At 44.1% G+C, this 11,707-nt stretch overlaps 1 long non-coding RNA gene across 1 annotated transcript; it reads left to right on the top strand.

Moving 5' to 3' along the window:
* LOC146209629 (uncharacterized) lies at positions 1–7,800 on the top strand. The gene is made up of 3 exons (XR_014703462.1): positions 1–68; positions 2,175–2,378; positions 7,299–7,800. It is a non-coding gene; the product is annotated as an uncharacterized LOC146209629 (long non-coding RNA).
* The last annotated feature ends 3,907 nt before the right edge of the window (positions 7,801–11,707 follow it).

Genomic DNA, 11,707 nt, shown 5'->3' with positions numbered 1-11,707 from the left:
GTTCGCTCGGCTCGACGTTCGGTGGCACCGCGCACGGAAAATGCTTCTTTCTTCAAGAAATATTCCATGTAAGTTCTCAAATTTTTTCATTCAGGTTTTATAAAGCGTTTGTGTATATTGGAGCAAAATATTAGCCTCTTAGATTGAGCATTTTTTAAATTACAAGCGTTGTCTTACATTTCATTTTTGCTGCAGGCTGCGTAAGCCATGTGCTAGGGAGATTTGTCTTCTTTTAGCATATTTCTTACGTGGTTAACTTTTCAAAAGTGGTTCTCAAGTATGCGCGACTTGATTCCGATCATTTTGCAGCTTATTTCAAGTTAAACCGTTGCTGTTTTGCAGAGTACTGATTTCCTAAAGTAAACAACTGCGTAGCATCGTAGCCCTAAAAGCCAACTTCGGATATTCACGGCGTTACAGTGGCTGGAACGGCGTATAGCCGTCACTTGGCTCGGCCGCTCGGGTGACCTCGGGCGGAGTCGGTGGAGTCCGGGGAAAAGCATATATTTTCGTGTCTGGTGCGAGAAAACGCTAACTGCATGAGTCGTGCGGCAGCACTATGTGCAGTGAGCTGAGGACCGCTAAAGCATTGCCGCTCGGCGCTGTCGCCCAGGTTCTGGGTTTTTAGAAATCGCTCATGATGCTGGAACCAGCTCGCGAGGCAGCCAATCGCAAAAGGCTTTGGGGTACTCACCTTCGTTGTTTTTTTTGTTTTGTTTTTTTTTTTTTGCATGCAAAGTTTGTTTCCCTTGTCCGGTATGAGCGAAAATCCTGCAGACGCTCATTTCGTCTGATCCGTGCATATATGAGCGCATCGAGACGGTTTAGTAAAAGCTTGGTAGGGTAGTATTGCAAAACAAAAAAGGCTAGTGTGGATAGATATTGCTAATTTTCGAAAGTTGCAGAAAAACGCCACTGCTTTCAATCATGTCTGCATCGCAGTATAGTAGCACGCCGCTGCGCTGGGACCATTTTTTTGGGGGGGCGGGGGGGGGGGAGGGGGGAGGGGGGGCTCGACGCTTTTCAAGAAATTTCATCAGTGTTGCTGTTTAGTGCAAGAAACTGGATATAGCGTAACTATACTCATTTACTAAACGAAGAGGCGGCGCTAACAAAGCAAGGCTGAAAACGCGTCTCTGTCGCTGAGGTCCTTCGCTCTGTGCGATGTGCACTAGCGGCAGCGACAGGCGTTATCGTCGTCGTCGCGCGATGCATCGCCAGGGATTGTGGCCTATTTTTTTCTTTCTGTATCGTTGCTTCAGCTGCAATAGATCAGTTGCAAAACCTACACGTCAGCTTCCCGGTGCGGCAGACATTCCTGCACAATGGTGGCATAGACTTTGGGGTAATAGTTGGGTACAGTGCTAGCACATCGCCTGACGGGAAGGGTAATTCCCGCACCTCTTGCCCATTCGTCATAGTATCATTCGCGTGCCCATTGTCGCCCCGCTATTACCCTCTCCGGTTAGTGTCCCTTTTCTAAATTTTCTTTCTTCACCCCTAGGGTGACAGTGCTCCCCGCTTTATTCCAGTGTTAAGAATGCCTGAAAACCTTTCTCTGACAATGGCCTGTGCGTGGGGAACTGCATCCCAAGCAGCGTGGACTGTGGTAGATGCCTGTACTGCACCTAACTATTATCCCTGAATCAGGTTTTGTCGCCACTGTGCATGAATTCCTGCCTCATAGGGAAGCCGACTTGTAGGTTTTGCAACTGGTCTGTTATAGCATGTCCAGCAGGGCGGGAGCCTTCAGTGTGAGCGCTGGGTGGGCTCAGACAATTTCAGTTCCAGGCCGGGTTCGGGTTTGTAGCATGAGGCCTGGCTCGGGCTCAAAATTTATGCCCGTGCACACCTCTAGTCGCGTCGGTTGTGTAGCACACGTTTGGCGCCCGTGCATGCTTTTAATTTTGTTCTCCGCACCATGACACTTTGCTCTAGCATCAAGACTGCATGAAACGTCAGTATGCATTTTCCGGTCGTTATGCTAACTGATCGCCCCACCGCCCTGGCACAGCTATGTTATACCATGTGTAACATAGAGTTGCAATTAGTACTTTTTTTGAGACAGCTTTCAATTTAAATTATAGATTAACTAAACAGAGAAGAGCCGTGGTATGCTTTTATCATGATTTAGAGGCATCGATTTAATGGAGGCTTTCTTTCCTTGCATTTAGGGCTCTTTGCTCTATAACGCCCGCAGTCCAGCTGCTCCACTTGTATCATCGCACTGCTTTTGCACAAGCAATCATCTGCCATCAAAGGAGTGCTGCGTGAATGTGAGGCAGACATCATCATCATCATTTTGGTGCTGCATAACCTGTCAACAACTGTGGGAGCCTTGCCATGAAACATGCTGTGTGTAAGGAAGCATTGCCTCGGTAGGTATGACACGTTGCCTTTGTTTTGCTTTATATAAAGGCTTTAAAAAAGGCTCTGCTGCCTTTTCGCTATATGATTGCATGCTATATGAATTTTTCTAGCTTTTTAGCTCAAGACTTACTTGTTCAGAAGTCTTGCCCACAGTATGCAGAAAATAATATCCTTCATGTCCCTGACAGTGCTTTAATAGCTGGTGCTATATTTCGTTGCTTTATTTCAACAGTATGTGGCTATTTCAAGTTGAGGCATGATTGAGTGAACCTGTGGTGTAATAGCACAATAACAGACATAGCTTGTTGAACTGACGAAGTAGTTGTCATTTGCGTAACACGGGAGAGCAGGTGCTTTAAGTGATGGAATATTCAGCATACTTGATTATGCTTGCATTACAAGAATTCGCAGGAAGCCTGTATTGAGGTTTCAGAGAAGAAAGCCATTAAGTATTGTTCAGGTTATTTGCCTTCCACTCTCCCTTCATTACTGCTGCCTACACTGTATGTATTTGTTCATACAGACATGCAGTTACTGACTGCTTGTACATTTCTGGTTGCCTACACTGGCTTCAGTCCTGTAGATGTAATATTACTTTGATCTAAACCAGGCTATTTGCTCAAAGTGACAATTATAATCAATTCTCTCCCCAAGCCATTGAGATTTGCCATTAGCTCCCAACTCGCTTTATTCGCAGCTGCAATGAATTTATTCTGTAACCCTAGAGCAAGACATTTGCAGAAAGGAGATCATCATGCAATACTCGTGCAAATTTTGTAAATTTTAGAGGACATTCTGTTTGTTTTTGCATATGCTTCTGTGTTCGGAAAACAGAGCAGACTTGCTTACAGTGCAGGAGGGGTGGGCTGCAAGACAAAAGGAAATTATTAGTGCAGCTGCTCATTCAGGCGTGCATTCCTTGTGCATTTATTGCTCTTATATATGTGCACCTTTGCCTGCATGCTTGCCAGGGCTTTGCCCATAATGGGTGGCAGTGATCTTGCCGCCTACCTCTCAGGGGGACTGCCCTTTACCAATTACTTGCCCACAACCAACTCACCTCCTGGGCTTCAAATTTGTCATACTCAAGGACGATTTTCTGTGTTTGATGTTACCAGTGACGTCACTTAAGATACACAGTGTACATCATTGGTCCATTAGTTTCATTTCGGGATGTTGTCACGCCTTATATTCCCTACTCATATTTCTTCTTCTACATCCCCTTGCAACTGCCAAACGAAATAAGACGTATAAAACTGCCAAACTCCCGCATTCTCTGAATGCTATGTCAACAACCAAAAAGCTTTTGCATGTCTTAATAAAAGTAGAAATGATCCGCCGATTATTTTTTTGATCGTCATGTCTAGTCAGACGGTTTAGTGAACTGCCACATGACCAAGCAAATTGCAACTGTAAGTGCACTGAGGAGTCATGCGTTAGAGCAAGCATATGGATCTTGTGTTGCTTAGCTGCTTAACTCCAAATATCCTCCTTTGTCAGACAAGATACTTTTTTTAGAAAACTGGATGGGGAGCCAGAAGAAAGCAGATTGGATTCTTAGCAGCATTGCTACTTGTTACACGTGCATTCCACCCCTGTATACATGAACTCAGCAGTATTGGGTCGAGTAAATCTATCGAGTGAAAAATCAGTTGTGGGGTTCATGTATACACAGTCGGGTCGAGTAAAATAGGCAGCGGAGCGGGTTGCGTTAACTCGCTTGCAGGGGGTAGGTTAATTCGCTTGACCCGCTTATCTAAAGGCATGTAGACGCTGTCCAGTCAGGGAGTCTAGTTATGGGGAACTCTGGGCTATGAAAAAGCCTCTGGAGCGGCGACGAGCGTCACTCGAAATGAATGCTTTTTAGCGCTCATCAACGTTAAAAATAATCGAAGCTCTCGATAGTAAAAGGCAATGGGATCAAATACGAGTAAGAACTTGCACAATAACTTCGAATCTCGATGCAACGCTCTGCTACGATACTTACTCACTAGAAAGCGAGTTCATGTAGACATCAGCCGGGTCGAGAATGATGACCTTGCTTACTCAACGATGATTCAACCCGGTGCTGTCCAGTCCATGTAAACAGGGCTATTGTACTTGTAATTTTAGGTGAACTCTTATTTCGTGTATTGCACATTAAATTTGAGTGATATTGGTGCTTTCTTGCGTATGTGCTGTTTTGTTCTGCAAACAGTACTATTTCTCCAGACACAATCTTATTTTTAATTTGAGTACAAAATATTGTCCATTTTTGAAAAAAAAAAACAATTTGTGAGTCTGTTAAGAAATTTTGATTTTGAAATATATTCACAAAATAGCAACGTTTTATAGATACTGAAATGTAAAATGTGTGCGAAACAACTTTTCAGCTCAGGATTAAACTGGTTTTTCAAGGAACTTATTGTGATAGGGTGAAAGTGAAACATCACTGTCATGCTAGATGTATCGTTTTTTTATGATCCCAAAGTCACATCATGCATTGTATTTTAAGGTGTGCTTGAGCAATGAAATAATATTTGGCCTCAGATATTCAGGCAGATTACTATTCTCTATACCAAAACTACTATGAATTGGTTTTAAGAAATCAGATGCCCGAGCACCACACCTGTTACCTGGACATAAAATCACCCATGTATGCCTAACTGAATATAATCTTGCACGTGGAAGGTTGCCGATGGTATGGCCATATGATTAGCTGTGATGAGGGAAAATGCATACCTGGTAGGCTGCTAGCTGATAAGGAAGTACAATATCATTGTACTCAGATCTAGCATAACATTTTCCTGCCTATGCAAAGTAAATTTCTAGTACTTGCTCAATTGCTCATTGCAGGCTGACTGTAATAATTTTAGCTGAACAAGCATGCACTGTATGATTAATAGAACTTCTTGTTGGGCTTGTTCGTGTTTATTTATTATAAACTGAAGGCGCCAAAACAATGCACGCACACAAGAAAAAAACGGGACAGAGTTCCACTCACAACTGATTTATTGTGCAGAACAGAGTACATATATATCTCACTGCAGGCACATGCCCAAGGAACACATTCAGCTACATCACATTCAGCATCATGTAGTTTAACATAAGCTATGTTCAAGAAATGCTTTCTCAGAGAAAGAGGCTGTGGTATGAGGCATGGGCTTCTTGAACATATCTTATCTTAAACTACATGATGCTGAATGGGTTCTTTGCGCATATGCCGGCAATGAGATATATATGTACTTTATTCTGCACAATAAATCAGTTGTGAATGGCGCTCTATCCCGTTCTTTTTTTCTTGTTTGTGTGCATGTTGTTCTGGTATCTTTAATTTATAATGAGCACTGTATGAAAACTATTCCTTGGTACATTACAATTAAGGCAATTGTTTATAGTAGAATGCAGCAAGCAATAAAGCTGTGAAAACTAAAAAGCTGGAACTTGAAATGGTACGGTTATCTTGAGAATATTATATGCGTACACAGCCTTGAGAATATCTGCGATCTACACATCTCTCTCAGTTAGCTGATTGAAGATAGCTTGATTGACTCTGTCAGGGCAATTATTTCTTTATTCTGGCCGCAGTAATGTATGCGTGCCTGTAACTGGTGTACTGCAGAAAAATATTCTTTAATGTGTTCTTTAATATCATCCAGTCTTGCATGTTTAGTAATCCATATTGTCTATTGCAGGAATGTTTAAGAATTTTTTAAAAATTAAAAGTTCTGGAGCCTGAACCGTCAGATTTTCAGGTAATTCTATATGAACACTAAGCATCTACCTGAAGTTATCGGTTTGCCGTAAGCAGGTTTTTACTTCCAAATATCTTTCTTTTGTATCTGGAATGGATATTATTTTGCATATAGGTTTATCATCCCTACGTCATAAGATGCTGCATGCCTTTGCAGGCCCAGAAACCTGTCGCAAAGTGCTCTAAAAGAAGAATGTGTGGCAATAGGCCTTCAATATATACAGTAGAACCCCTTTATAGTAAAGCCACTGAGGCCAGCAAAAATATTTACTATATCATGGTATTTACTGTATCAGTGGTCTGTGATGACATGGTCCTGAAAGTGCTGTCTAGTAGTTAAATAGGCACTTACTGAACACGTCTTGTTGCTTAATGAAAAAAAAAAAACCTAAATACCTTCCATCTCGCTTTCATCATCTCTTTGTGTAATTTTTTCATTATAAAATTTCTCTACATCTTGTGGAAGTACCTTTGAAGCATGAAGACGTGATTACGAATGCAACCAAGTTCGATTTCACGTAAAAACTAAAGCCTTGCATGAACATGGTGTCCCTTTTTGCTCTTTCTGTCTTTTAAAAGGCAATAAGTGATAAATTCGCATGGCACTCAAGTGCTGTAAGACCTTACTCGCTGCACCTCCACTTTCTGCCACCACTGCCTCATGATTTGTACTGCACGTTGCAGTGTATGTTGACCCATTTCTTTCCTTTCCCTATTTCTTGCTGCACGTTTACTCCTTTACTTTCTGAATGGAACACGCTGCCTCCTTGCTATGTTTGTAGACAGCTTTACTTTCTTCTTCTTCGCGCTGCGCGCTTTCCCTCATCTGACTGCTGCTATGGCTAGTAGTAAAGCCACCTAAACGAACACTCGGGGTTATTGTTCTGTTTTCAAATACAAAAAGTCTTGGCTTCGCGACTCTAGGTAGTGCGCGGGAGTCGTCGCCATGGCCAGAAGCACTTTAACCGATTTTTACCAAAAGCATCTTTACTATAAAGGGGGGAAATGTACAGTTGCCTATGGAAGATGAACTGGGACTTCAGTTTCACTTTACTATATCAGAGGTTTTACTATAGCGGGGTACTGTATTTTGTACTCAATCGTATAGAGCACCCAGACTTCAAATATGTGTTTGGATAAGTGTTGAGAAGGTGAGTTTAGATCTTATTGTGATATATGCTTGTCTTCTGTGCAGATGTCATTTGTAAGACCCACGGACCAATCTCCTCAACAAACTGTTCCTGAATGGTTGTTTCCTGCGGGGTGCCCAGCTTACTACCTGGGCCATGTGCTTCCCCCGCCGCCTCAACCTCATCACTTGATCCATTGACCCTTCACTGCCAACTATCATGCTCAACACAGTCCACTGCCATTTTCCATCCATGGTGGACACTGCCCTGAAATGCACCTATGCTCAGCCTCCTATTCCTGCAACACCTCTCGCACTACAAGGCTATGGTGCATCAACCCTGCTCAACATGTCCAGCCCCTTCCATCATGACCAATGCACACTGCACCCAATCACCTCTACCTGCACTACCTGGGCATGTGCTGCTTAGTGCCCTGTTTCCAATTACACCTACTAGCCTCTCCCATATTAACCCTGTATCCAATGCCTCCTGCACTGCATTTTGGCCCTCTGATGTCCTTGTGGCATTTACATGTATATGAGCTCTCAATAAAATGTTTTCGGAAAATATTTTGCTTGCCTCATTTAATTGCATGGTTTTTATGGCTCCTTAGGGAGATGACATGCAAGGTGGTATTGGGAAATGACTGCATAAGAAAACCACAATTGTCAGAGTGACAGTTAAGCAAATGGCAGCAGTAAGGGCAAGGGTGAAATAACTGCATGGCTAAAGGTGGCTTAACAGTGGCAGGCCACGTGTGCCGATGAATACTTGTTGCATGCCAATAAATACCAATATATGATACTAGCGGCACGGCCGGTTTACTGCAAATGTCAGATGTGCCAGTGAATACTAGTGGCATGCCAATACGTGACACTAGGGGCACGGCCAGCTGATAGCCTATGTTGGCAGTGCCAAGACAGGTGCAATGTTGGCATATAAGCCGGACCAATATATAAAAATGTAGTAATTTCTCAAAAAGCCAGTGTTACGCCAATGTTGGTACCAATTTTTGTCGACGTTGGGCCGGGATTGGTGCGATGTTGGTGTGCTGCCTGGGGAACAGCTGGGTGCGTCGTAGGTCTGGCTGAATGCTCATACTGCTCAGGAATCCTGGTAGATCGAATGGAAGATCTATGTGCACTTGAGGCGACGTCATACCTTGGGGCGTCAGGCACCGACGCATTCCGGTTGGCGAAATGCATAGGAGGATAGTCAATGAAAGCTGCAACTTCAGGAGCTTGTGGGAAAGGCTGAACGGTAATCGCTTGTGGTAGTGAAGCCGGCCGTCTAGATGCCCTCTGGACAGAGACCTCAGCAGATTCGTGCAGGGGAAGTGGGTTGAGCCGCAGGAGTTCTTCCCGCACGATTTGCCGGATCGTCGACGGAAGATCTAGTTGGGCGTGGTCATCAAGGCTGGCCACGGTAGGCACGTTGGCCAGCCGCCCAAATTTTGGCACAATACGATGCGTTTTCAGAGCTTGAAAAGCGCGGATGTGTTTAATGACATCGGAGACGGTTTCAAGGCTGTCTTTGGCGATTAAAAAGTTGTACACGTCACCCGCGATACCCTTCAAAATGTGGCCGACTCTGTCTCCTTCGGGCATGTTGGAATTCACACATCTGCACAATCTGAGGATCTCTTCTGTATAAGTGGTACAAGTTTCATCCGGCAATTGAGCTCTTTGGGCAAGGGTCTGCTCAGCCCGCTTTTTGCTCGGTACAGAGTCACCAAAACGCTGTTTGATCTCGGTGGCAAACCGTTCCCAAGTTGTCAAATTGTCCTCGTTATTCTCGAACCATGTCATAGCCGTGTGAGTTAGAAAGAAGACGACATTTGTGAGCATGGTAATAGGGTCCCACCGGTTGTACCGACTAACTCATTCATAATGAAGTAGCCACTTCTCAACGTCCTTACCTTCCTCTCCTGCAAACAGTCGTGGTTCCCGGTAAGGCTGGCAGGGAATAGAACTTGAAGGGGGCAGGCCTGTCACCAGCCTGGCTTGCAGCGTCGCGGCTGGCGCGGTTAGAATCGGTGTGGTCCATTATGGTTGGAAGCGGTGGCAGTCCAGCAAGGCGGCGACTACGTCGAAACTCCAGTTGTTCTTGCTGCGCCGTACTTAGGGATCGAACGGAGCACCTTCCACCAAGTTGTTACGATGAAATAGCAAAGTGGTGTTTATTTACAGTGATATGGCAGTGGGATCAGGTGAAGCCTACTAGCCCCAGGCACCAACGCGTAACAATATCTTTACAAAAGTCGCCTACTATATGAAAACAAAAAAGTTTGGACCTCTTTGCTGTCCGTTTTATTCATGAAATACCGTTCTAGAATCAGCACGTGTCGCTGCCTCTCTAAACGGGCATGACTTAAAATTAGAACTACTTATTTTAAATCCGGCATATTGCTAACTGAATGTTTCGCAAAAGAACCCCCTGTCAAATATTCCACTATACAGATTGTAGGAAGAATTAGCGATGCATTTCTCCTAAACCAACAAGGTAGGGTTACCTACGTAGACTCGTAACATCATACAGCTCCCGTCCTGTAATGGAAAAACAGTGCACGTAGACGGCTCACAGGAGAATAAAACCCACGAGACGAGTACTCCTCACAACCAAAATTTCAGTCAGAAAACGTGACGTTTACAGCAGACTGTGTTAGTAAACCACCATTTTGTCCATCTGAAAAGGGTAATTGAGGCCAGGAACCCACATTAGAACATCGCGCTCATCTTTGTTCAGTTTTTTGTCGTTTCTGTATTCATGAAGTCATGAGTCATGCCTTCATTTATATACGATAGGTGTTGAGAACAGAGCCGTAGATGTGAGTCTACTCTCTCCCGGTGGCGTGCTTTCTTCTTTTTCTTTGTTCTTGCGAGCTGCTTTGCAGGCATGAAAATTTCCAAACATCGCGCTTTATTAACCAACTCATCTCTGTTTCATACGTGTCATTTCCTCTGCCTTGAAGTCGTGCACGACAAAGCACCAATCAGCAGTCACATTTCGGTACGTTAAGAAATCTCCAATAATTTGTTTCTTGGAACGCATAGCAACGACGTAAATCAATATACGCAAGCCTGTGCTGCGGTACCATCGTCCAGAAATATGTAAAAGTATTGAAAACAAATCAAGAAAAGAAAGCACGCTTTTGCTGCACTGGTGGCTAAGAATGGAGAAAGACAGCGCGACAACATTTTGACAACATTGTTCGAACTATTGAGCAACGACGAATTGCATGCCAGCTTTTAGCGAATTTGTGCTACGTAGGGCCACTGCAGCTAACGCCTTGACAGATTATGCTTTGCTTTCCATGCCAGAGCCGAAAGTTTTGGCGGACTTCGTAAGCTTGGCAGAAAATGCTGTAAGGCACAAGGTCATTGTTCGGTTGATTTTTTTCGGCGCTTTCTCCATTCTTTTACAGCGACTCAGTGCGCAGCTTGCACCCCAAATTCACAATGTTACTGAGGTATAAAGGGCACAGCCACAGTGAGAGGACCATTTCACCCTAACGACAGTAATCTACCTAAATTGGCAGCTGGCACGAAACATCAATCGAGGGCCTGTGCTGGCGAGTAACCATGCTTTTCTTCTTTGTCGGATTTGAAACAACTGGGCTGTGCAGTACCACGGCCACACTGAAATATGTTTCCGCTATAATCGTGATTCACAATTGCAAAATCACTTTAACAGCAAGTTTGATTTCTGCGGAAAACTATGGCGCGCAAGTTCTCAACCTCCTGGTCATTAAGCGAGGTTCATTAAGCATAGTGACAATGAACATGGCTGAAATGCATACGAACAGACGACAATTGTGCTCGCTAGGTGCAGACAACTGTACAATGCTCAGATTGCAGGCAGCTTTGAGCGGATATCTCTGCAATTAGGGCTCCTTTCACTTGACATCGGTTAACCTATTTTCAACGTAGCAGTTACGCCGGAATTTAGTCCAGGACAGGGGTCTGGAACTCAGCGAAGCAAGTGGCCCCATCTACCTAGTGGCAAGGCCTTTCCACCAACCAGCAGCTAACACCTCTGTCTTGCCGACTGCTGCAGCTACCACCATCATCCGCCAGCTGCGAACGAAACTGGTCACGTTTCGGAAACCATACATGCATTCGCAAAAGGCTTTCAGATTGAGTAAGTGCAGCTGCTATGGATAAAACTTCAATCCATGTTGATGCGCGTAGGGCTGTACCCAGCGACAGTGACTCTGAGCCCGATATGGACTGTCTTATAGATCAGTTTTCATGTTTCCTTTCCCGGTGCAATAAAACAAGAAGTTCGTTCCATAAATATGATATATATAACTGCATATTCGACTGAACTTCGGAGCAATAATATTCCAGTTCAGTTCAGTTCAGTCGTTCAGTCGTGTCCGACTCTTCGTGACCCTATGGAACATTTCAAGCCACGCGTTCCGGTCTCTCACTATCTTCCTAACATCACATAATGTCATCTGCAGCGCATCTAG

This window comes from Amblyomma maculatum, chromosome 1 (assembly GCF_055883805.1).
Source record: "Amblyomma maculatum isolate TAMU_Amacu chromosome 1, ASM5588380v1, whole genome shotgun sequence".
NCBI lineage: Eukaryota > Metazoa > Arthropoda > Arachnida > Ixodida > Ixodidae > Amblyomma > Amblyomma maculatum.
This window is presented reverse-complemented; position numbering and strand designations above follow the sequence as displayed.